Below are 25444 nucleotides of genomic sequence, written 5' to 3'. Positions count from 1 at the left end.
TTTCTCAGCTCATCAAACAAAATGAACATCTGCTCTTTCATGTGTAAAGAAGACTGTGGGGACTAAAGAATATTTTTTGCTGACGAGCCCTTTCCATAACACATCTTGGAAGCAATGTTTAAATAACACTGTGAGATGCCATACTGGCACTTAGATTGCATAGAAAGCATGAATATACAACCCTTATAAGGGGAGAAATGGAAATATTGTTGATTTGCACAAATGTTGTCACTTCTGTGGCCTGGAATACATTTACATTGAGAAATCAATATCCTCACCTCTTGTTTCCCTTGTATATTCTGTGTTCTTCCTTATCTTCCTGTGTATCTGATTGAAAACAGCAGACTGGATTTCCAATAGTTCTATAGTTGCATAAGATTAAAAAGGGACACAATGCCTTCCCCCTTTGTACCATTAAAATGGACAATGCATCCATTTTTCAAAACAAGATTCTTTCAAGCATTTATGTGATGTGATCTGTAATGGAACTAGAAGCATCTAAATCACCACCCCTCTGAAATTTCCTGTTATCCACAGTATATTATTTAAAAAGCTGGTATATCACGGTCCAAGATGTAATGAATTCAATGGAAGGAGATGGTTTAGGATTGTTTAGTGGGACTAATTAAGCATAACGCCACGTACTGTGTCACAGAGAGAACCCTGTTTTTTAGTACAATTTTTATTAAAGATTTGCTTGGTTTACAAAAGAACATGCATTGTTTCTTTTTCAGAAAGATCTTTTTCTTTTTCTACAAATCAGTTACATTTCTTGTGAGACATTAGTGTTGAGTGCAAGAACATCAGAAGCTGCCTTACATTGAGCCAGACCATTGCTCCATCTAGCTCAGTGTTGTCTGCAACAGGGGTCGCCGACCAGCGGTCACATTTCAGATTTTGAGAAGGTGCTGTGGGTGCCCATCATAGGAGAACTTGGCTGCCAAAGGGAATGGAATAACACACACACACACACACACACACACACACACACACACACACCTGTGAACAGCTGCCAGGCAGCCTCACCATCCTTACAGGAAAGCCCAACCGATGACGTCAAGGATTTTTATAGAAAAGCAAGGGCCCAGGAAGGCTGCACAGTGGAGGTCACTAGAGAAATGATTTGCAGCATGAAAGAAAGGACATTCACAAACTTTCCTTCACCACTTTGAAAGTAACGAACGTACAACAAAACCCAGCACCCCACCCATAATAATTTCACCAACATATTATCCCCTCTTTGATAACTTTTAAGTGCTTTGTATTCTCTCCTTAACTGATCTAGATTGATAAAACAAAGGCAAGAGGATTTTGTTCACCGCATCACTAATATAAACCCTGAGCTCTTACATTTACTTGCATATTAACATGTTTGTTTAAGGTTTACATCCTGCCTTTCAATCATCTGGTCCTCAAAGTGATTTATAGCAAATTAATACAATATTATTTATTTTTTAAAAAAAATATTTCTAAAACACCAACTTATATATATTTAAAAAACACAGGATAGTGTACCAGAAAAACATTAAAACTTTTTAATGTAGTGAACCATCTTGTGAGCTACAGATGAAGGGTGGTATATAAATTTAAATAACAACAACAAGCCAAAACCATAAAATTCTAAAATAATAAAATACAGAACAAATGACCAACACTACATCACTTGATGAAACAAAAGTGGCAAAATATCAGGATTGTAGGTGCCCAACTGATTTCCATCAGGCACAGTATCTCAAAAGTCTGATAAAAAGGTAAAGGTAAAGGTACCCCTGCCCGTACGGGCCAGTCTTGACAGACTCTGGGGTTGTGCGCCCATCTCACTTAAGAGGCCAGGGGCCAGCGCTGTCCGGAGACACTTCCGGGTCACGTGGCCAGCGTGACATCGCTGCTCTGGCCAGAGCCAGAGCCAGAGCCAGAGCCGCACACGGAAACGCCGTTTACCTTCCCGCTGGTAAGCGGTCCCTATTTATCTACTTGCACCCGGAGGTGCTTTCGAACTGCTAGGTTGGCAGGCGCTGGGACCGAGCAGCGGGAGCGCACCCCACCGCAGGGATTCGAACCGCTGACCTTTCGATCGGCAAGCCCTAGGCGCTGAGGCTTTAACCCACAGCGCCACCTGCGTCTGATACTACTCCACAAAAAGTCTTGATTTGCACAAAACCTAAAAGATTACGAGGAGGTCACAATTGTCTAGCTGCTGTATAAGGGACAAGGCTTTTTGCAGGCATTACAGCAGGTTCGGGGGGGCGTGCTACAATGGTGCCCGTGGGCACCATGCTGGTGACCCCTTTTGTAAATTCTTGTTGTGCTTCATCTGAGTTCCACAGATAGGGTTGGGGTAAAAGTTGCCTTGATGATACACTTTCTACTTCCTTCCTTCTAGGGCTGAAGTGTTTTTCTGATGTCCAGAGAGTCAAAGGCTGCATTCAAGCAGGGTAATATTTGGGGACTGCATGCAATAGATGGGGAGGGCTGAAACTGGAGGGCGGGGAGCTAAATTGAATGGGGCACTATTTCCCCCCACCAACACTTTACTCTCTTTATTTCTGCCATCCCTTGTTTTTCTTCCCTATTTCCCCACTCATTCCCCCCCCCCATGAAATTAGGCTGAGGGCCATACTTAACCCTTGGTTTGTTGCTCCCCACTGCCATAGTATATGCATCCATAATATACATATCTCTTGAAGGTTTGACACATGCTCCTCTTTCTGTATTGAAGTTGCCTTTTGAGTTGAAGTCCAGCGATGTTATCATCACATCTGAAGACAACACCTGCATGGCAAAGCAGCAAAGGTTGCTTTATAGATGGGTTCAGTGAGTGTTAGATGGCTTTGTTTTGAAATGAAATTTTGCATCCGTCAAAGCCAGCACTCTGTCTTCTCTGCAGGAGCAAGATTCATATTGTACCTGCTTGCTGTTTGTTTTACATCTATTTCCATGAATGCAGACATCAATGGGATTGCCAGGCTCATGAGCTTAGCAAAGAATGACTGTGAGTCAGAGACATCTGGTCTATAGCCGTATAAAAATGAGGCTTGTAATCATTTGTTTAATGAAGCTATGACTTATCTACTCCCTTCATATGTGGGGTATGCAATTTCTTTGCTCGTGAAGAACAAAGATGCAATTCGGAAGCAGTTTTCTTTTTATCATAAATATTCATGAGTATATTGCCTTAAAATGGGAGGATGCTAAAGATGCTTACCTCTTTCTGCAACCCATTCCTGATCATGAGATTAAGTTTGATCTCTAGAGTACTGGAAACTGAGTTGACAAATGATCTGATAGAACAGCTTAATTTTCAGGTATAAAGCAAAATTTGCTTGCTTGCTTTAATCTTAGTTTTGACTGCTTATGATTTAAGATATATGGCTCTGGGGTAGCATCCAGTATTAGGCTAAACTTCCATAGTTTAGTGAATGCTTATAAAGGTAAAGGGACCCCTGACCCTTAGGTCCAGTTGTGGATGACTCTGGGGTTGTGGCGCTCATCTTGCTTTACTGGCCGAGGGAGCCGGTGTACAGATTCCGGGTCATGTGGCCAGCATGATTGGTGAACCAGAGCAGCACACGGAAACACCGTTTACCTTCCCACTAGAGTGGTACCTATTTATCTACTTGCATTTTGACATGCTCTCAAACTGCTAGGTTGGCAGGAGCTGGGACTGAACAACGGCAGCTCACCCCTTCGCAGGGATTCGAACCGCCAACCTTCTGATTGGCAAGCCCTAGGCTCAATGGTTTAACCCACAGTGCCACCTGAATGCTTATGTTTATGCACAAATGCTGACAATGGGCTGTATTCAACTAAATTATTGCAGTAGTAGAAGCTTTCCTCTCTGTACAGTGGTATCTCGGGTTAAGTACTTAATTCGTTCTGGAGGTCCATACTTAACCTGAAACTGTTCTTAACCTGAAGCACCACTTTAGCTAATGGGGCCTCCTGCTGCCGCCACGCTGCCAGAGCTCAATTTCTGTTCTTATTCTGAAGCAAAGTTCTTAACCTGAAGCACTATTTCTAGGTTAGTGGAGTGTGTATGAAGTGTATGTAACCTGAAGTGTATGTAACCTAAGGTACCACTGTAATTCTATAGTTTTCATATGAGGCTGTATCTGACCATAGCTGTCAAGTGTCCCTTAATTGAAGGGACAGTCCCTTATTCCAGCGCCATGTCCCACTGCTGTCCCTTATTGATAGATGTCCCTTAAATTTCCCTTAAATGATGTCCCTTAAATTTCAAAGGAAGCAGCTCCTCTCCCTCCCTCCCTGCCGGCCAGGGAGGAGGGAGGTTCCAACTGTGTTGCTTGGCTGTGTTGCTCACCCAATAAGAAGTCTAAGAACGACTGGGGGGTGGAGCTTGCATGCCTTGTGTGTGGCTAGTTAATGCAAGCTGAGGAGGTTTTTCAATGTTGGACGCCATTTTGTTGCATGTGCTGCTGCAAACTTTGCAGTGCAAAGCCAAGCCAGGGAGCCATTTTAAGTTGAGGCTGCATAGGCCTTGTGGTGCATGTGATTCAGATTCTATTCAGTTGAACCTCTGGTTACAAAGTTGGTTGGGCAGTGTTCTCGAAGCTACCAGCATGAGTTTGACCAGACTGCAGGAGGACAGGAAGACTGGAGTGCCTGGAACAGGTGAGGCTGCAGGTCCCTTATTTTGGCTGCTGGTCCCTTATTTTCAAGGCTGCTGGTCCCTTATTTTCAAATCTGTAAGTTGACAGCTATGTATCTGACTAAGGGAGAAATCCTCATTATGGGAAATTGGCATAAATTAAATTAAATTAAGTCATTATTAAGTACACCTGGTCCAAACTCTATTCAGGAGTGGGGCCTCGACTGGCTGAGGCAGCCTAAGTCTGGTAGAGGGAAATCAAGCCTTTAACATAGAATTTGGTTTACACCACCCTATTACTGGGTCACGTGACTGAAAAGAAGAGAGTTAGGGTCCACCTTCCAGAAATGTTTTGATAAGTCAAATCTGCAAAAAGAAATGATTCACACTACCATGCAGGTGGATTTCCAAATTGCTGCAGAAATGCGGAGAACTGAATTTAAGAGTAAAAAAATGACAAACTCCAAGAACTGAAAATGTCATATTCAACCTTCGTCCTCACCCCTCAACACACAAATACACACACATTTCTAAGGGGAACTTTTCACAGGGAAGATGAGCCCAAAGTAATTCATAGCAGTTTCCCCCCTCCTTTTGGCAATAGGCATTTCCTCCCATTACTTACAAAGGGTTACTTGTGATTCAGATTAATGACCATTGATTTATAATTATCATTGCTGACAAGCAGAACATTATAGTCAGCAAGATAGAGATGTCAGAAAAACAGGGCAAGTGCCATTTTCAGATGCATTAGTGAGATCATTAAAGCCAAGAGGCAGACATCTTTAATATCACTTCACACAAGCCTAGGCATCACTTTGCACAATAACCAGGCCTCAGTACAATTTTGGCTATTTAAATTCCAAGAAGGACATAAACCAATTAGGTAAGGTGTAGCAGAGAGTGACAAAAACAATAAAGCACTGATTTTTCAGGGTTAAAGGTGACCTTAACCATGCAAAGTTGAATATTTGATGGATAATTTAAAATATCTAATTCTTGTGTCGTTTGCATCCTGAATAAAAGCTACATGGACAGGAATATCTTGGTCACTGTGCACTGAAGGCAGAAAAGAAATATGTGCCTTTTATAGAAGAACAATATATATCCATGAAAAGCACTGCAGAGAAATGTAGAACCCTCTAACTGCGTATACAGTTAGAAAATGTTGCAGGATAAAGAATGGCTTACATGATGATTGCTTTGAAAAGTCTATCCATAAGCTCAAAACTTGCACTGAGAAGCACCCAAAGAATCTAATGAAAAGTGGAGATGAATGTAAGGACATTGTTCATGATCTTGCAATTCTCACTTTGCTCCAGAGTGCTGAAGCATACACCTTCTTCTTTTTAAGTAGGAAAAAATGGAAAACATAATATCCTTGTTTGTTACAGATACCTGTCTGAATGAAAAACCCATAGGGCTGACTGAGCATTTTATTCCTGTGGCAGTTGCTTCTTATCACTTAAGCTATCATAATTTACCTCAGAAGTTTTTGCATGTGTTTTATGAGTACAAGCTGTAGAATTAAAGGTAGTCAAGTGCTGTTAAATTAAAGATGCGTCCTTTTCGAAAAAAATAAATAAATTGAGGGAGCATAATATCCTTGTTTATTGCAGATACCTGACTAAATGAAAAATGCATAGGGCTGACTGAGCATTTTGATCATAGATATTTCTGTAGTCGTTCATTTATTATGACTTCAATAACGATAATTTACATCACAAGACATTTCTGTTGGGGTTTTATGAATACAAGCTGTGGAATTAAAGCTAGTCGTTGCTATTAAGTTAAAGATGGCTTTAAAAGAAAGTAAAGAAATATTTAGCCATCTCCAGAGACAAATAGCTGTGAAAGAACACTGTGCTTTAGGGCAACCCATTCCATTTCAATGCCCCATTATTTTCTCTTCGGGAGAAATAGAAAATGTGAAACTGGCCTGTAGCAATCTAGCAATCAGTCCCAAGTAAATGACTCTGTAATTGAGAAGGAATAATTTCCTGCAGAGGAACTGACAAATGACCGTACTGTTGGCCGTCCAGTGCAAGAGGGTACTTAGCCCTGGAATACTTTCTCATGGAGCATAAATTCAATAAAAGGTGAGGTCCAGAAGACACAGTTCATACATTTTGAGAACGTGTAGAACAGAAGTGGTTGCATCTCAAGCCAGGGGTGCCAATATAGCCCTGTTTGGCCCGCAGAATTCTCTCCACGCCACACCCCTCACTGGTTCTATGTCACACACTAACTGTTTTGTCCTGGCTGGCTGGAATGCATCCTTGAACTCTGGCAATGCCTCTTGCTTGTCTGGATGGAGGATAAAGAGGAGCATGGGAGTGCCTATAGAAAACTGAATGCAGTACAAAGCTCATGTTGTTGTTGTTTAGTCGTTTAGTCGTGTATGACTCTTCGGGACCCCATGAACCAGAGCATGCCAGGCACTGCTGTCTTCCACTGCCTCCCGCAGTTTGGTCAAACTCATGCTGGTAGCTTCGAGAACACTCTCCAACCATCTCATCCTCTGTTGTCCCCTTCTCCTTGTGCCCTCCATCTTCCCCAACATCAGGGTCTTTTCCAGGGAGTCTTCTCTTCTCATGAGGTGGCCAAAGTATTGGAGCCTCAGCTTCACGATCTGTCCTTCCAGTGAGCACTTGGGGCTGATTTCCTTAAGAATGGAGAGGTTTGATCTTCTCTGCCTGCTCCATCCATGTTGTCTTAGAAAGGCTGTCCAGAACAGAAGGCTAAAAAATTTCCATTCCTGATCTAGGAGGTGGTGAACAGAAAGGAAAAAATGAATTCCAATGAGAGAGTGAATAAAATCCTGACATATCAACTGTCAATGAGATTTTTGGTTGCTGTAGCAACCTCCCCTCCCCAATAATGGTTCACATGCTGCCAGCGTACCTTTGCAATCTACTGCACCAATGTGAACAAAAGTTGTGTACATCACTAGGTGTCATGGACTGGCAGGACTTTGGAGAGAAGGAAGAGGAGGAGGAAGATCCCAGTGAGGGGTGCAGCTGAGACTGTGGGTGCAGAGGTTAGTGTAGGTAGTACTCATGGGGTGACAGAGGATGACAAGGGGACAGGAGCCAGTGCACAGGAAGACGAGCAGTAGGACCCCTCACCAGAGCCACAGAGGCCCCTGTCCCCACAAACACAGCAGGTCCTGAGACATAGGGAACAGTGAGTGGGGCACTCCAGGAAGCAGAGGCAGTCCAGGGCCTGCAGCCCAGTTCACTAGCTAGCCAGGTGGGGAAGGAGGCATGTGATTCCTCAGCTGGGGCAAGCTGAGAGCAGGTGAGTGTCACATCCCTCATCAAGCCCAGATGTTGCAGTCAGCAGGCAGAGTATAAGAAGGTGGCAGAGCTGAGGTGCTGTGTCTGCTCAACTGCCCATGTTGAGGCAACTAGCCTTGGATATGCCTGGACCTCCACAGGTTTCTACTGTGGGTGTGACTCAGGACTGCAATCCTGACTTCGAACCTGGATTGGCCCTGAACCTTGTTTCCTGACTTTCGGCCTTCAAATTTGGATCTCAGACTGTGGACTTTATGGATGCTGATCGGCCCTTGGATTTGGTCTTGACACACTATGTGTCAGGATACTCGGAGTGGCATGGGAGCAATGATGGGAAGGGAATATCTCTTAATATTAAGTCTGAAGTCTGCTGACAGACAAAATAGTTTTTATAGGAGAAGAAAAGAATGGCCTACCGTCTTGGGAGGATTTGGAGCCAGGCTGTGGTTGGCAAAGTTCCTTGTGTATGATGTTTCCATCAGTATCCCTCTGGGGTCCTTCTCTTGTCATTGGATGCTAACCAGAGGGATAAGGTTGCAAACGGTAATTAAGACCCTATGTTGTTGTTGTTGTTGTTTAGTTGTTTAGTCATGTCCGACTCTTCGTGATCCCATGGACCAGAGCACACCAGGCACTTCTGTCTTCCACTGCCTCCTGCAGTTTGGTCAATCTCATGATGGTAGCTTTGAGAACACTATCCAACCATCTTGTCCTCTGCCGTCCCCTTCTCCTTGTGCCCTCCATCTCTCCCAACATCAGGGTCTTTTCCAGAGAGTCTTCTCTTCTCATGAGGTGGCCAAAGTATTGGAGCCTCAGCTTCACGATCTGTCCTTCCAGTGAGCACTCAGGGCTGATTTCCTTCAGAATGGATAAGACCCTATAAGACCTTATAAAATGGGTAAAATTCTTAAAACCTTATTTGTATGACCACTCTCTAAGGCAGATGTCTGGCACAGCTGGTTTTATGATGTTGATGTCCCTCTCAGATCTTCATGCCAAAGGAAGATTCATAACATCAGAAGCTGTAAAGAAAAATAATCAACCACACCACCACTACCACCACAAATCTGAGCATCAGAAATAGATTTCATGCTTTCAAAACAGGCCAATACAATGCAAAAATTTGAGTTATGTATCGAAGCAGAGATCAGAGTAGAAGGTTCTGAGCTTGGTTTGCAAATCATTTTCATTTAACCAGCAATGTGTGAGAAACAATGACAGTTATCTTGAGCTGAAATCCTAGTTGCATTGCGGGTCGGGTCAAAATGATTGTAGTCATTTCCTTGACTTACGGGCAAAATGTTGCATACTGGAAAACAGTGAGGCTTTATTTTTGGCAGGTGGAAAGCAATTTCTATTTCTATCAAGATGGAGAAAAAACATTTTTGGGAAAGGAAGACCCAGCCAGATAAAACAGAGCCATTGTTTGCTGTTTACTTTATTGCTTTTGTCTACTCAATAGGGTACCCCCTCTGCGGCAGTTAAAAAAAAGGGCTCACTATACTATAATCTATTTGGATGTTCATTGGGTGCTCCTGTCAGGTGGAATGAAGCAGGTGGCTACAGTGTACATGGATTTTTGGTATGGGCACCATGGAATTGCCTCTCCAGTGAGGCTGGTTTGGCTGCTTCTCTATGGTCTTTTTGAGAATAGATACAAACCTTTTTATTCACCCAGGCTGGCAATGTGTGCTTTAAATCCAGGCAGTAAACAGATTATGCTGCCTCTGTTACAAGAAAAGTTGTGTGTGTGTGTGTGTGTGTGTGTGTGTGTGTGTGTGTTCATTGCAGTCCTTTGTTGCATTCTGTTTATCTTACCTGTTCTATTTTATATATAAACTTATTAACACTGTCTTCCTTTTAAACAGTGGCATAGCATGCAGGGGACCACATGCAGGCAGTTGCCCCCGGAACAAAATTGTTAGGGGCACAAAATTTCGACATTTGGTGCTGCCTCAATACAGCTGCACCTTCTGTTGCTGGGCTGCATTGAAAAAGGCTGCTCAATGCAAACCAGGAAGTGACCTCTCCAGACAATGGAATGACTCTTCTTTTCTTAGCTCTGCAGCTGTGATCTTCTAGGTGACACAGACACCATTAGGCAATTGAATTTGCATGCGTACTCCATCCATTTCCCACCCACCCACCCTCTGCACATTTCCGGGTTCTGGCAACCCACCCTACGCCACTGCTTGTAAGCCACCCAGTGAATAATATTGATGGGCAGCTTTATAAATCCAATAAATAAATAAGACAATGTCCCATTTTTTTTTTTTTAAAAAAAGCACTATTAAAACTGAATATGATGTTTTCAAATGGAGTAGGGTTGCTCCAAAGCAATGACAAAGAGGTGAGAAAATTGGCAGGACCATTGTCATACCAGAGGCTGCTTTTGGTTGGCATTCCTCTCAGTTTCAGGTTTGGGCCAGGGAGAATGTGTGGTTTGTGCGTGCACTGCTGTTCAAGAAACACTACTCAAAATCCCCTGCGGGCATACAATGCTAATTGAGTAGCTCTGTAGTTCCTGGCATTTTGTTTTTAACTTTAACTAACTTCTGCAGAGAGAGCTGCAGGAGGGACCTCCTTTGGAACACGGGATGAATTGGAAAATAAAACACTGCAATAACATTTGATTAAGGGGGGATTGAATTACCTGTACTGTTGTTTTGTGTGCTGAATCTGCTATCATTTAATGGAATGTATATGCAAGGTTACCAGAAACCACAGAAATGTTAGCCTTCTGTTTACATTAACTTTTGTTTTAATTAGTAGAGATTGAAATAATGTACGATTGCTCATGAACTCCAGGTTTTTTTTTTCATAAAAAGCCCTTAAGTTTATTTATGTATCCTGCCACTGCTGCTTTGAGGTGTGTTGATTGACAATGTTCAGCTCCAGCTTTAAAACCAACCATCTGCTCTGTTTCTCTCTCTCCTTTTACCAGTCTGCCGGGATGTTTTCCCCTTCCAAACTCAGCCTGCCTGGCACACTTTCTAAAGGTGAAAAGAAAAGATGTTTGAATATGCTGAAGAGTCCTGCTTTTTATATTTTCTCTTTTGGGAAATGGCAAATGTTTGCTTCTCTGCATCCATCCTGGAAATAAGCAAATCACAATGGTTTTGCTCTTTGGCTCCTTTCAGTGCTATAGGATCTGAGCACCAACCCTTGAGATGCCATTATTCCGCTAATAAAATAGATGTTTATTTACAGTATTGAGCCGTATGCATTTTGCAAAATGTCTCTCTAAAATTCCAGATGGTGAGCTGCAGATGGGAGAAGTAAATAAGGCACCGGTTTATGACAAACCAAATCCAATGGCTAGCAGTTCAGAACTGGAAAGACTTTGATGAAATATTTGTTTTTCGGCAAATATGTGTTTGTTCTCACTGGCAGATGTGGAAGTAACTTGAGACAAATGGTATTTCCATTCCAGACATATAGAAAGTCCTGTTTTTCAGCATCTTGATCTGAAAACAGAAAGCTGACACAAAGGTTGGAAATTATTGAAATACACAACTCTATATAGGGCTGCCCCTGTAGCTGGCCCAGAAGCTGTAACCACCGCAAAGTGCAGGCAGTTCAATTGCTTACTGGGGCAGAATATTATCATTACTGAAATAACTGCTGGGGCTAACAATTAGCTACTGGCTGAAATTAGCTTGTTGTTGTTGTTTAGTCGTTTAGTCGTGTCCGACTCTTCGTGACCCCATGGACCAGAGAACGCCAGGCACTCCTGTCCTCCACTGCCCCCCGCAGCTTGGTCAGACTCATGCTGGTAACCTCAAAAACACTATCCAACCATCTCGTCCTCTGTCGCCCCCTTCTCCTTGAGCCCTCCATCTTTCCCAACATCAGGGTCTTCTCCAGGGAGTCTTCTCTTCTCATGAGGTGGCCAAAGTACTGGAGCCTCAGCTTCACAATCTGTCCTTCCAGTGAGCACTCAGGGCTGATTTCCTTCAGAATGGAGAGGTTTGATCTTCTTGCAGTCCATGGGACTCTCAAGAGTCTCCTCCAGCACCATAATTCAAAAGCATCAATTCTTCGGCGATCAGCCTTCTTTATGGTCCAGCTCTCACACTGGTGCACAAAGCCCTATGCATCTTGAGATCAGGATGCCTAAATCATTGTCTCACACCTTATATAACCAAATGTTTACTAAGCTGGAGATGACCTACAGATACCATCTATTCTGAAAGTCTGTTCCATATGATGTAGGAATTAGTACTTTACAAATCAGACGGGAGGGAGGAGAGATGAGTTTTCCACTTTAATTTCAGCAACTTTCAATCTTGAGCAAAATGAGTGTCTAAAGGTAGACCACTATTCAAAAAGGACATGTGCTTTTATGCACACAATCACGGGGCAGGTGCTGAACAAGTTGTTTTGTGGGGATGACACACTAAGGCAAACTATGGCTTAGCTCAATGTGGTGCAGCAAAACAACCAGGCAGGAGCAAAGAGGCTGTGGTCCCCTTTCCTGGAGCCTGCAGACGTTCACCTTGGCTTAGCATGATGCACAAACCAAGACCTAGTTATAAATTCTGCATGTTTGCTTTCCAGAGCTGAACACAGAATTTTCAAATTAAGAACCCAGGTAAGACAGTGTAAGAATAGAAGAAGAGATCTGGTGTATCACACCAAGAGTCCAGCATCCTGGTCTCACAATGTCCAACCAGATGCCTTACAGGTGGAGTACAGGGTCAGGTTTAAGGTGCTGGTTTTGACCTTTAAAGCCTTATGTACCTACGGGACCGTCTCTCCTGGTATGCCCCACGGAGGACCTTAAGGTCCACAAATAACAATACTTTGGAGGTCCCGAGCCTCAAGGAGGTTAGATTGGTTTCAGCTAGGGCCAGGGCCTTTTCAGCACTGGCTCCGACATGGTGGAACGCTCTGTCACAAGAGACTAGGGCCCTGCGGGACGACATCTTTCCACAGGGCCTGCAAGACAGAGCTGTTCTGCCTGGCCTTTGGTTTGGACTCGGTCTGACCCTTATGTTTCCCTCCCCTTATGATCTTGATTTATCGGCTACTAAATTGCATTTTAACCTGTATTTTAAATTGCCCCCCCCCCTTTGCCCTATTATGTTTTTACTGTGATTTTATTGGTGTTAGCCGTCCTGAGCCCGGCTCTGGCTGGGTAGGGCGGGGTATAAATAAAAATTATTATTATTATTATTATTATTATTATTATTATTATTATTATGTAGAACATGAACTCAACAGCACTTACCACTTGAGGAGCTGAGCAAGTAGCAATCAGACACCACAAGAAAGGTTGAAGCTATTGTGTTTCCTACTGTTTTTAATCGGGTCCTTGTGGTCACTCACCTAGCCTGTGTGCTGCAGCATGTAGTTCTGCTTCCCAGGAAGGACATGGATGGTGGCACACTGATGTTAACTTCTCCGACTGCATGTGCATGAAAGACAAAAGGTGCTATCTTCAGCATGCAACATGTCGACTGAATATGCTGTGTGGAGCAGTGCCATTGCCTCTTGAGACTTGACTCTGATTCTATGACTACGACTGAAATGGCATCTCCCTGTCACCTAGTTAAATCACTCTTGCTTAGCGGTATATAGATGGGCTTCAGCTGCTGAAATGCAACAGCTGAATAATCTTGCCAAAAGCCTTATTTCCTTTTCTCATACCCTTTTGGAAATTGTTAACATTCTTATACTACGGAAAAACCATTTATATCTGAGATTTGCAAAGATGCCCCAGGACTTGTCAGCCCAATAGCCATTCATTTAATGAAAGCCTCTGAACAGATCCGACATCTCATTTTATTGGAAGCCAGATGCACAGAGCCCATAAGCAGCTTTAAAAAAATATATCAAATTTCTGTCATTATTATTATTATTTTATTTTGCTTGTGGTGTATTGATGCGGAAGGCTCTCTTTTCCAAGTCATGATATGAAAAATATTTTCCCCTCCCAATGCGGTGGAGGCTGGTTTATTAGGACAAATGGGGCACTGTCCCACCAAACACATCTCCATTCCTCCAAGCCCACCAGCTTTCTTACTTCCAGCCAGTCTAGAGGATGTCTGTTTCCTCCTTCTTAATGACAGTTTTGTCCTTGTAGCATGGAGGAGGATGCAGACAAAAGTGGAATCAATTGGCTCCTTCTGTCATTGGCTCTGGCTCCATCTGCTGTTGACCTCCCCACCTTCTGCCATACCAGTCTCAAAGAGCACCATCCACCCCGCTGCCCCTATCACTAGTCATCAACTGGAGTTTTAATTCATTAGAAAACCAGTTCCTGAATAAAGCAAGCACTTAACAATTTCTAAGAATAGTGGGCAAAACCAGAAATAATGTGAATCTTTCTACCCACACAGAACTCATTTTTTTAAAAAAAGCTCACAGCTCATCTGTTGATTACAAGAACTTACTGACTCAACATTATTTCATAATATTCAATCATAACTCTTCCGGGCTCATATGGGAATTAAACACAATATTTGTGTGTCCAAAAGCTGTTATACATTGCCTAGAGCAAAGCAGAATAAAACCAAATATTGAAAAATAACACAGTATGGCCAAGTGGCAGCACATTTGTAGACTGCCAAATTCAACATAAGCCTGAGATGGTGAAAAACAAAACAAAACAAAAATCAATTTATTTCAGTGCATTATATGGCGAAGCAAAACCTGTTTTATCAAAGTGTCATGGAATGTTCCTTACTGAGTAATAGTGTGAAAGGGCAGCTTGCTATGTCCCTTGTGTGCTTGAATACCCATATAGGAGTTTTCAGGAGATGTGCTCAATACAATATTATTTCACCCTTGGCTTTCACATTCCAGGGTTATAGTTTCTGAGTCTTGAGGTTCCTTGGAGAGTAGACTGGGATCAGATCCACCAAAGAGGTGAGGAAAGCTCACTAGATATACAGTAGTCTGGGTAAAACAGACAGAGCTGGGGCAGTCAAAGGAAAAGGCGGAAACAAACCAAGGAACTTTCTCTCAGAGGAATTACTCTACTGCTGAGAGAGCTGCACTGGTTGCTGATTTGCTTCCAGGGTAGGTTCAAGCCTTAAATAACCTGGAGCCAAAGTAACTTAAAGACTGCCTGATCTCTTATGTTCCACCTCACAGAGATGGGGCACTTGGTGGCTGCCCAAACAACTGCAGTTATATCGGCCTTCACTAGGGACTCAACCTTTAGTGTAGCAGGCACTGCTCTGTGGATCTCCTGGCTGGTAGAGGTTCAAGAGGAATCATCCATGCCTTCTTTTAGACAGGCTTTTGAAATGTGGATTTTCTTTTAGCCCACCAGTGTTGTTGGATGTTCTTATGATGTTTTTAAATAACAACAGAATGTAGAGTCCAACCTCCTGCAATGCAGACATCAGAATTAAATAATTCCTGACAGGTGGTAATCCAACACCTGTTTAAAAACATTCAATGAAGAAGAGTCCATTCCATTGTCAAACAGCTCTTATTGCTAGAAAGTTCATCCTAACATTTAACTGGAATCTCCTTTCTTGCAACTTGAATCCATTTGTCCAGGTCCTACCCTCTGGAGCAATAGAAATCAAGCTTGCTCCAACTTCCAGTAGCCCTTCAGATATTAAGAGATTGCTATCATATCACCACTCAGTGTTCACCTCCAGGATAAGCATACCCAGCTCACTCAACTACCCTCATCTTCTCCCCCAGGCTAAACATACCCAGCTCCTTCAATCTCTCCTCTAATATTTATATTAGTTTCCAGGCACTTTATCATCTTGATCACCCTCCTCTGCACATGTTCCAGCTTGTCAGTATCCTTCTTAAACTGCAGTGCTCAGAACTAGACACAGGACTCCAGGTGAGGACTGACCAAGGCCGAATAGAGTGCAACTATTACTTCCTTTGATCTGGACAAGATACTTCTGTTGATTCAGGCTAGAACTTCTTCAGTGTTTTTTGCTGCTGCATCAGACAGTTGACTCATGTTAAGCTCGTGGTCTACTTTGAACTCTAGAGCTTTTTCACATGTACTGCTAGCAAGCCAGGTGGCCAGCATCCCATATTTTTCATCTAATTATTCCTGCCTAAGTTTGGAACTTTGTTTTTCCCTGTTGAAATTGATTTTGTTAGTTTTAGTCCAGTTCTCCAGTCTATTAAGGTCATCTTAAATCCTGATTCTGACTTCTGAGATAGTAGGGCTCCTCTCTAGTTGGTGTCATCTGTAATTTGATGTGTATCCCCTCTATTCCTTCATCCAAGTCATTTATAAAGATGTTGAACAACACTGGGTCCACAACACAACCCTGCAGGAACCAGGACCAAATCCTTGCATACCTGCTTAGTCTGTTGTCCCAGGATTAACTGTTGATGGGAAAATTAAGGTCCCCAGCCCTCTCTTATGGTTCTTTAAGTTTAAAGTGACTTAGACCAGACTGACCTTCAAGTCGAGGAATATTTGGCAGTGTAGAAGTGACTTGTGGCACTTCCACTCTTGGGAGATGTCTGCCTACCCTTGTTGTAGAGCCAATTCTTCTGAATCTCAACCATTTTCCTTTCCTTTGCACCTGTTCAATATGCAAAATAATTCTGTACATCGTATTTTAATTAGAAATCCTATCTGTCTCTTAAGTAAAGCTTCAGAAATTGCTAATTTCAGCTCATGGGAATATTTTGGTTTGCTAAGTGACAAAAGTGTTCACTTGCATTAAATAAACAACAGTTGGGACATTCTACCTAATGAACTGCAAATGAAGTGCAGTCAGTGTGAGTTTCTGGTCACAGGTTAGTAACCTCTGTATGTTTGCTTTGGGTTAAGTGACATCCATTATTCTGTCTGAACTCATTCCCTTCAGGATGAAGTTTCCAAATAATCTATTCCTTAACTGAAACCAGCCACAAGGTTCTTTGCTGAAGGGGGAAATACCGTCAAGGAAAAAGGGACCCATCCATATTAAACAGGTGAAATTTAGCAGGATTGTAGTACACTAGTCATGCCTTCTCTTGGCACATTCCAAATCTGGTTACCGATCAGTCTCTCCTCTACAGAAGTGTTAAGAGAGTACAGAGAACTTTGTGAAAGAACTGCTATTTGTCATATAAGGAACAACGAGGAAATGGGAGGAGGTGTTAACTAGGACAACATTCACAAGGTACATTTAAAGTGCTATGGTACCAACTTTAAACAGTCATGGCTTACCCAAAAGAATTCTGGAAACTGTAGTTTGTTAAAGGTGCTGACAGGCTCCTAGTCCCCTCTAATTTCCAGCATTTCCTGTGAAAAGGGATTGGTGGTTACTCTCAACAATCTGAACAAATTATAGCTCCCAGATTATTTGGGCGAAGCCATGACTGGTTAAAGTATATCTTTAAATGTATTAAGTGAATGTGGCCTTGTTGGCATCTGTCTGTCTCAAGAGATAATGGACTGCACCTCCAGCGGCAAAGCCAAACCACAGGAAAATCACAGAGTCCATTGTGGCTACAGAAACTGGTAACTTGTAACTGCTGCCTCCTGTGTTGTTTTTGCTGCATTAGCAACACCAAAGGGATGTCTCTGGGGTGCAAGTCTGGGCAGTGTGTATGGAGTTCCTGGGCTGCCTAGACAACAAGACCCCCTCTCAGCCTCACTGATGTAGTCCAAAGAAAAGCAGAGCAATACATTTGGCACTAGCTTGGCTGCAAGAGTTGCCAGAAGGAGGCATACAAGATGCCATCCCACTGTCTTAGGGACTCCACTCTGGATTTGTATAGGGCAGGCATGGCCAAATTTGGCCCTCCGGCTGTTTTGGGACTACAATTCCGATCATCCCTACCTAACAGGACCAGTGGTCAGGGATGATGGGAATTGTAGTCCCAAAACAGCTGGAGGGCCAAGTTTGGCCATGCCTGGTGTAGGGTTTACTCCTTAGCCTTTTCTTCTCCTGAAGGTGTCCTACAAGGCAGTTGGTATGGGTTTTTCCTCAGAGTGTACTCCCAAAGCCTTTCTCGCAAATGAGCTTGGCCGTAAGACAGCAGATGTTTAGGATCAAAGTTATTCTTCTGCAGAATGTGGCCCACTAGTTACATATTACTTTCCTCTCCCAGACTTTTTGACTTAACGAAAATCTACTTAGGGAATCCTCTTGCATTCTGCACCACCTATTTAGAAGGCCATGCTGTGCAAACTAGACCACTGCCTTGGTGATACAAGCACGATGTACAAATGTGTATTGGGAGAGCAGACCTACACACTATTAGTCAAGTGGCTGCAAAAAACCTATGTCAGAACAACTGTATAAGCACAGGACTCTCTCTGTGCAATCCAGACACCAACTTTCAGGGTTCCAGATTGCCTTATACAAGTGGTCTCCCCATCCAGATCTCCCCATCCAGATAACAAGTCATGACTAAGTCATGAAATACGATGTTCACGATCAGAGTCCGTGTCCCTTTGAACACCTTTGGTTGAGGAACAGCAGCAGGAGACGCTTGTTGCCTTCAGATATTGCATGTGGGCTTTCCAAGGGTATCTGCTTGGTCAGATACTGTAGGAAACTAGAGACCCAGAGTGGCTGGGGTGGTGAGGTGCTCCTGGCCTCCTAACAGCAAATCATAGGCACTCGCCAGGATGGGATAGGTCAGTGGGGTGGTGAGGACAGAGGCATGTGAGTCAAAGCATGGGGTAGCCCTGACCTTAATATCACCTTGACTCAACCCAGCACCAACCTGGTAAGTGGTGCAGTGGTGCTGCTATCAAGAAGACGGTAGCATCGCACAACCCACACTCCAAACTGCTGCTCCTGCCAGATGCTGGATCAGGTAGGCTTTTGGGTCTAATCCAGAAGTCCATAGTATATGCTGATTTTGTAGCCCTCAGCTTCCCTATCTCAATAGCACCCTCTCTCACAGACTATACACAGCTCTACCCCCTTTACCTTGGCCTAATTTGAAGACTCCACCCCCCTCATTTCTACCAGCTGATATTCTAATTCCCTTACAGAAGGTGCTGGGTCTGATGTCTAATTAACAGCTGAGTGGGTTTTCCCTTTAATAAAGGCCTTGTGCTCTTTTCAGACGCTTTTAACTGTGCACTATAAGGAAGCACCTGCTATTTCCCCACACTTAAGAAAATGTAGCTTTGTGGGCTTTTTTTTAATAAAAAAAAATATGGTTGAAATTTATGACCAACAACTTGATTTCATTATGAATATTCCCTTTATTGAAACAGATTACCAGCTTCCCACTGAAAATACATAGTGATGTTAATAAATAATTTCACTTCTTTTTTTGCACTTCTAGCAGATTTTCTGTCTAAAATAATGAGGCAAGTTGGCTTCAAAGTAAAAGCTTCTCATTTCCTCCAGTTGCTCAAAAACAAAAACAAAGAGTCAAGCAGTTTCATAAACACAGGGGCCTCTTTACATCTTCATCTGTTTGTAGCTTTAGTTTCACTGCAAATATCGTCTGCCTACCACTGTCAGCATTTTAAATTCAGTAGAATCCCCTGAAATGCCACATTTGAACACTCTGTATTATGCCCTAGCTTTTATAATGTTAGTTTTACATGACTCGAGAACCAATTAAACCCCCAAGGTTTTATTGCCTTTTTCAAAGACTCATATCTGAAACCATCTAATTAAAAAACGATGATGCAATTGGCTTCTACCGTGTACTGATCAATCTAGAGGTGAATCTTATTTAAACTGTATTCTAAATCTCACTTATGTTCTTGATGCCCTTGGAGCTGATAGTGTTTTGTAGCAAAGGGGAAAAAGAGTACTCTCAAAAGTTTATCAAAGGCCATCTTTTTTTTTCTTTTGTTCTGTGGCCATAGTTAAACATGTTTGGGGAAAAAAGTATTTTGCTTTTGCTTGCCTCTTTCAAGCACGCTTCATCTTGATTCTGTACAAGGTCTAAAAAAAAATGTTCCATCCCTTAAATGTTAGTCTAATTCTTCTTCCATACATTTAGTGTTTATGGAAAGGTAGGTGCTCATGTGTGGTATGGAGAACATTAACACAAATGTTGTACTACTTCCTGTGCAAACAGTGCACAGGGAGAGACAAATGTGCTCAAGATAACATGTCACTTTGTATGTGCATTAATTTAATGTTGAAATGGTGTTAAAGGATCTTAGCAGCATTCCTACTCAATGCTTACTTCAAGCCTTTTGGGCACTCAGTGGCGTCCTCATTGCCATAGAATAAGCAAACAGAATAAGTTTCTGTTATCCAGAGGGTGCTAGAAATATAATTCCACCGAAGTATGGTTAGAGTAGCCTAGCTGAGCTTGCCAAAGGAAAGATGAATGTCCCTCTTCAACTTCAGAATAACTACATTCACTGGGTGGTGCATCCAGTCCTTCTTTAAATGCTTGAATACTGCCAAGCCAAAGTTTGGAAACAAGCCGGAGGTCAACACAGAAAAACCACAGGACCATAGTCTTGAGGCGTTTCCTATACTCTGGTTCCCCCACGTGGGAATGAGTTTCTATTGCTTTCAGTGGAAATGTAAAGAGACATTGCTCAGAAGAGCTGAGCATGTACTTGCAGGTGGAAATAAACCCTCTTCATTGTATATATAGAATCATAGAATTGTAGAGTTGGAAGGGACCACAAGGGTCATCTAGTCCAACCCCCTGCAATGCAAAAATCTTTTTGTCCAAAATGGCACTCAAGCCCGCCACCCTGGGATTAAGAATCCCATGCTATACCAATATGGGATATGTGTACAGTGGTGCCTCGGGTTACATAAACTTCAGGTTACATACGCTTCAGGTTACAGACTCCGCTAACCCAGAAATAGTACCTCAGGTTAAGAAATTTGCTTCAGGGTGAGAACAGAAATCGTGCTCCGGCGGTACGGCGGCAGCGGGAGGCCCCATTAGCTAAAGTGGTGCTTCAGGTTAAGAACAGTTTCAGGTTAAGAATGGACCTCCGGAACGAATTAAGTACTTAACTCGAGGTACCACTGTACAGTGGTACCTCAGGTTACAGATGCTTCAGGATACAGATGTTTCAGGTTACAGACTCTGCTAACCCAGAAATATTACCTCAGGTTAAAAACTTTGCTTCAGGATGAGAACAGAAATTGTGCAGCAGCGGCGCGGCGGCAGCTGGAGGCCCCATTAGCTAAAGTGGTACCTCAGGTTAAGAACAGTTTCAGGTTAAGAACGGACCTCCAGAACGAATTAAGTTATTAACCCTAGGTACCACTGTATAGGGGACGCAGGTGGCGCTGTGGGTTAAAGCCTCAGCGCCTAGGACTTGCCGATCGAAAGGTCGGCGGTTCGAATCCCTGCGGCGGGGTGCGCTCCCGCTGCTCGGTCCCAGCGCCTGCCAACCTAGCAGTTCGAAAGCACCTCCGGGTGCAAGTAGATAAATAGGGACCGCTTACCAGCGGGAAGGTAAACGGCGTTTCCGTGTGCGGCTCTGGCTCGCCAGAGCAGCGATGTCACGCTGGCCACGTGACCCGGAAGTGTCTCCGGACAGCGCTGGCCCCTGGCCTCTTAAGTGAGATGGGCGCACAACCCCAGAGTCTGTCAAGACTGGCCTGTACGGGCAGGGGTACCTTTACCTTTACCTTTACCACTGTATAGAGGTAGAGCCTATGGACAAAAGCCAAATAAGTATGTGACTAACCATGAGATGTCTTCCAACTAAATAGCAGAGACAGAGAGTGGTTGGTGGAGAATCAGAATGTCATGAACTGAAACAAGTTTGGAGTGTAGGCTATCAATAATTTTGGAGTATAAAGTGAGGCAGCTGCCTCGGGTGACAAATTCTGAAGGGCAGAAAGTGGTTAGAAAGGTGTGCTATGTGGCCTACCCTATAGCCCTTACTTGCTGCCCTGGGGTATGGCAGAAGGGGGCTATGTTCCATCATGAGAGCCTAAGTAAGATTCAGCTACCTGTCTAGTTAGATTTTGTGCACAGACTCAGAAGGCACCATCTTGTCCTTCACCTCAGGCAGCACAATGGCTTGGGCCTCCCCTGAAGCAAGATGGCAGTAGAGAGAAGACAGTTGATATGGTGCATTATAGCAGGAACCATAGCATTTCAAAAGCTGCTGTGGCCAGGCAGTATGCTCGTCCTTTGATCACTGGGGAATATCAAACTCTGGTCAGAGAGGAAGTGCAGCTGTTTGGACATTGGAGCAATTCTTGTTGCCTCCACTTTGCTGCTACTTGAGCTTTTGGAAATAAAGCAACTATCGTAAAAATGCTATCAGTCTGCTTCCTTCAAAGGAAGCCAGAAATCTGGGTAGTACTGGGGGGGCACACAATAGGTTGAAAGGACTAAGGCATGTATGATGTTAGGATTTTTCCAGAACAAAACATGCAAATGGTTCTGGAGAGCAGCATCGGGGGGGGGGGGGGAGTGAATTCCATGTTTGGGACCATTAAGAAGGAATAGAAAGCTAAACTTGTCAATATGCCAATGCCTTCATACTGGGGGTAAGCAACCTCTGAGCCACAGGCCCAAATCTGGAGAGTGGCAGGTTTTCCATCCCTGCCTCAAATGGTTATCAGGAATGGAGTGTTGTGAAGGAGAGCATGGCTGGCTGACTGGCACAATGGACATGAGCACTTTGTACATCAACATTTTATAGCAAGTTCATCTTATTCTTCCTTAAGTTCCATTGTATCTGTTTTTCCCCTAATATTTAAATGGATGTCAAACATTTCTTCAGCGGATATGCTAAGCAACCGCTCATCCTTTTTCTTCATGCTTTTAAATATTTGAAAAGTGTTATGTCCTCTTCAAAATATCAGCAAGGTCTTTCAGTTTCTGAAAGGACCTATGACTGATTCCACAGTTACAATGACAAAAGAACTAGCTGGTATGTTGAATTCTTTTTTAATCTTTACCTTTTGCTGCCTTTGTGGCAGACCTTTTCATTCTTAACTCTGCCCCCCCCCCACCCGCAGCCACCTTCATTGTAATCTATAATGTGGAAAGGGTGTGCTTGAGGCAGTCCTCAAGCACAATGAGCTGAAGGAAAGGTACTATAGGAAAAATAGTCTATCTACTTTCCCCGCTCTCATGCTCAGTTTCCAGGAAAGCTCATGCTTCAGGTTATAAGCTGAAACCTCTCTCCTCCCCTCCCCTACCCCAAAATACCAATCAATAATGTTGTAGTGCAGCAAGGAAACTCAGAAGAAACTACTGCTTGGATAAAAATGCAGCGAGAGCTATTTCACAGCTCAGCAGCAAGTGTCTATTTGATTATCCTTAGACAAATACAAAATGCATTAATATTTCAATCACCCACTGCAGTCAAGAGAATGTAAGTTTCAGCAAACTGTAGTGGGCACTTTGCTAAGAGATGAAAGAATACTTGTTTTCCCCAAAGAAAGCAGCTTTAGATTGTTGTTGTTGTTGTTATTATTATTATTATAAAATATTTTTCAAAAAATACAGTGCTGTATAAAGGGTTTAGAATAATGAATTAGCAATTATTGATCTATAAAAGTGATGCTTGTGGGGGTTTTTTGGTAACATCTTCACTGTACCATTCCCCATTTGCTATACACATACTCAATGGCAGATGCTGACCTGCACACACACACACACACACACACACACACACACACAAAAACAACAACAATGTAACACTCTCAGCCTATGGACCTATAACAGTACTTGTTAAATATAATTGTTTTATTGACACTAAAATGGAGAATGACTATGTGGATTGTTGAAAGGGTTTAACTGGAAGATAAACTTTGAACCCAAAGAAAAGCAAGAAAAGCTCCCTAAGCTCCTGGATAGGTTGGTAATAAACTTGCTATTCTCTGCTAGCTAACACATGAGTAATTAACCTTAGATCACATGGGAGGCTATTGAATTGCAAATTTGCCATCTAGGTGGTGCTTAGAGTCTTTGTTCTTAAGCTTTGTGCAAGTAAAGGTAAAGGTAAAGGTACCCCTGCCCGTACGGGCCAGTCTTGACAGACTCTGGGGTTGTGCGCCCATATCACTCAAGAGGCCAGGGGCCAGCGCTGTCCGGAGACACTTCCGGGTCACGTGGCCAGCGTGACATCGCTGCTCTGGCGAGCCAGAGCCGCACACGGAAACGCCGTTTACCTTCCCGCTGGTAAGCGGTCCCTATTTATCTACTTGCACCCGGAGGTGCTTTCGAACTGCTAGGTTGGCAGCCGCTGGGACCGAGCAGCAGGAGCGCACCCCGCCGCAGGGATTCGAACCGCCGACCTTTCGATCGGCAAGCCCTAGGCGCTGAGGCTTTAACCCACAGCGCCACCTGCGTCCCTACTTGTGCAAGTAGAGATGTATAAAAGTGTCACCTGAAGGGAGAGACAACAGCTCCAAGCAAAATGGAAGCTGTTAAGGAGAGACCTATGCTTATAGGTTTGTTTGGAATTATCTTTTATTTCTAATAAGGTGCTGAACCTGTGCTGGATATACACAAGGTATGGAATTATTTGGAGACATCGTTGATGTTTTTGTTCTGTTTTGAAGAAAGTTCTGCTGGTGAAGTTTTGAATGATATCTAATAGGTCTGGACGATGGTTCACTCCTAAGGGAGCCAGTTTTTATGCATTCAGGCACTTCCACCTGTGCAATATTAATATCTGCAATAGTGCTGCTGTCAATCACCAAGGACCAGGGCACCACTGCTTTGGCTTGAGGATGTGGTGATATTGGAGGTGGGAGGAGAGCATATTGCTCTAGCAGTGAGGTTGTGTAATTTTGCCCCTCTTTCTAGTGTGAGCTGAATAGTGTGAGCTAAGTTGGGCAGAAGGCAGCAGAAGAAAGAGGCGTGTTGTTTTTGTTGCTGCTACTGTCACCTATCAATACAAACTTGTATATTTTGTGGGTACGGCTGGCTGTCCCTGCTGTATTTCAGTATTTTGGTCTGCCAGTTATTATGGCCCATATATGTTAACTGTTTTAGTTTATATTTAAGCTTAAAATGGTTTCTTCTTCTTTCTATTGTTGTTAAATGAATACTTGCCCTCCAACAGCAGATCCTAGGGTGAGTTCCAATTTCAGAAGCAGTAAAACAGATTACAGTCACAGAAATAGAGTGGGTCCTAAAACATCTCGGGTGTCAAAGGGATAAAGAGGTGTGCCTTCAGTATTCTCTGAAACCTGGATAGTGAAGAAGGCAGATGGACCTCTGTGGGGAGGGAATTTCACAATGTAGGGCTGCCACATAGCTAGACTATTTTTTGATGCTACACAGAGAAGCTCACTTCTGTTTATTTTCTCCATAGCCCTCTATGGAGATCAGATACCTTTGTGCTTATTAAAGAAAAATGCATCTTTATTGCCTGTATTTTCATATATTATCTTCCAATCACATTCATCCAGTTTTTAGAATCTCTTTTGTGGGTTTGGAGCATTCAGGTCCTGGATAGAATTGGAAAACGCAAGATAATGCCCTACACAGTACAAGCCCCCCACCCTTTTAAAAAGTTTATAAAATAGATGTTTAATAAAGACAAGCTAATTGGTAAGCTAATGATCCATTCAGGCTCCCAGAGCTACTGTATCAAAAGCAGGAGCATCTGTGTACTAATGGATAACATTAAGATTTTGAAAAGCATGTAGAAGGCCAATGAGTTTATTGTTTAAAA

Source organism: Podarcis cretensis (genome assembly GCF_951804945.1).
Source record: "Podarcis cretensis genome assembly, chromosome: 5".
NCBI lineage: Eukaryota > Metazoa > Chordata > Lepidosauria > Squamata > Lacertidae > Podarcis > Podarcis cretensis.
This window is presented reverse-complemented; position numbering follows the sequence as displayed.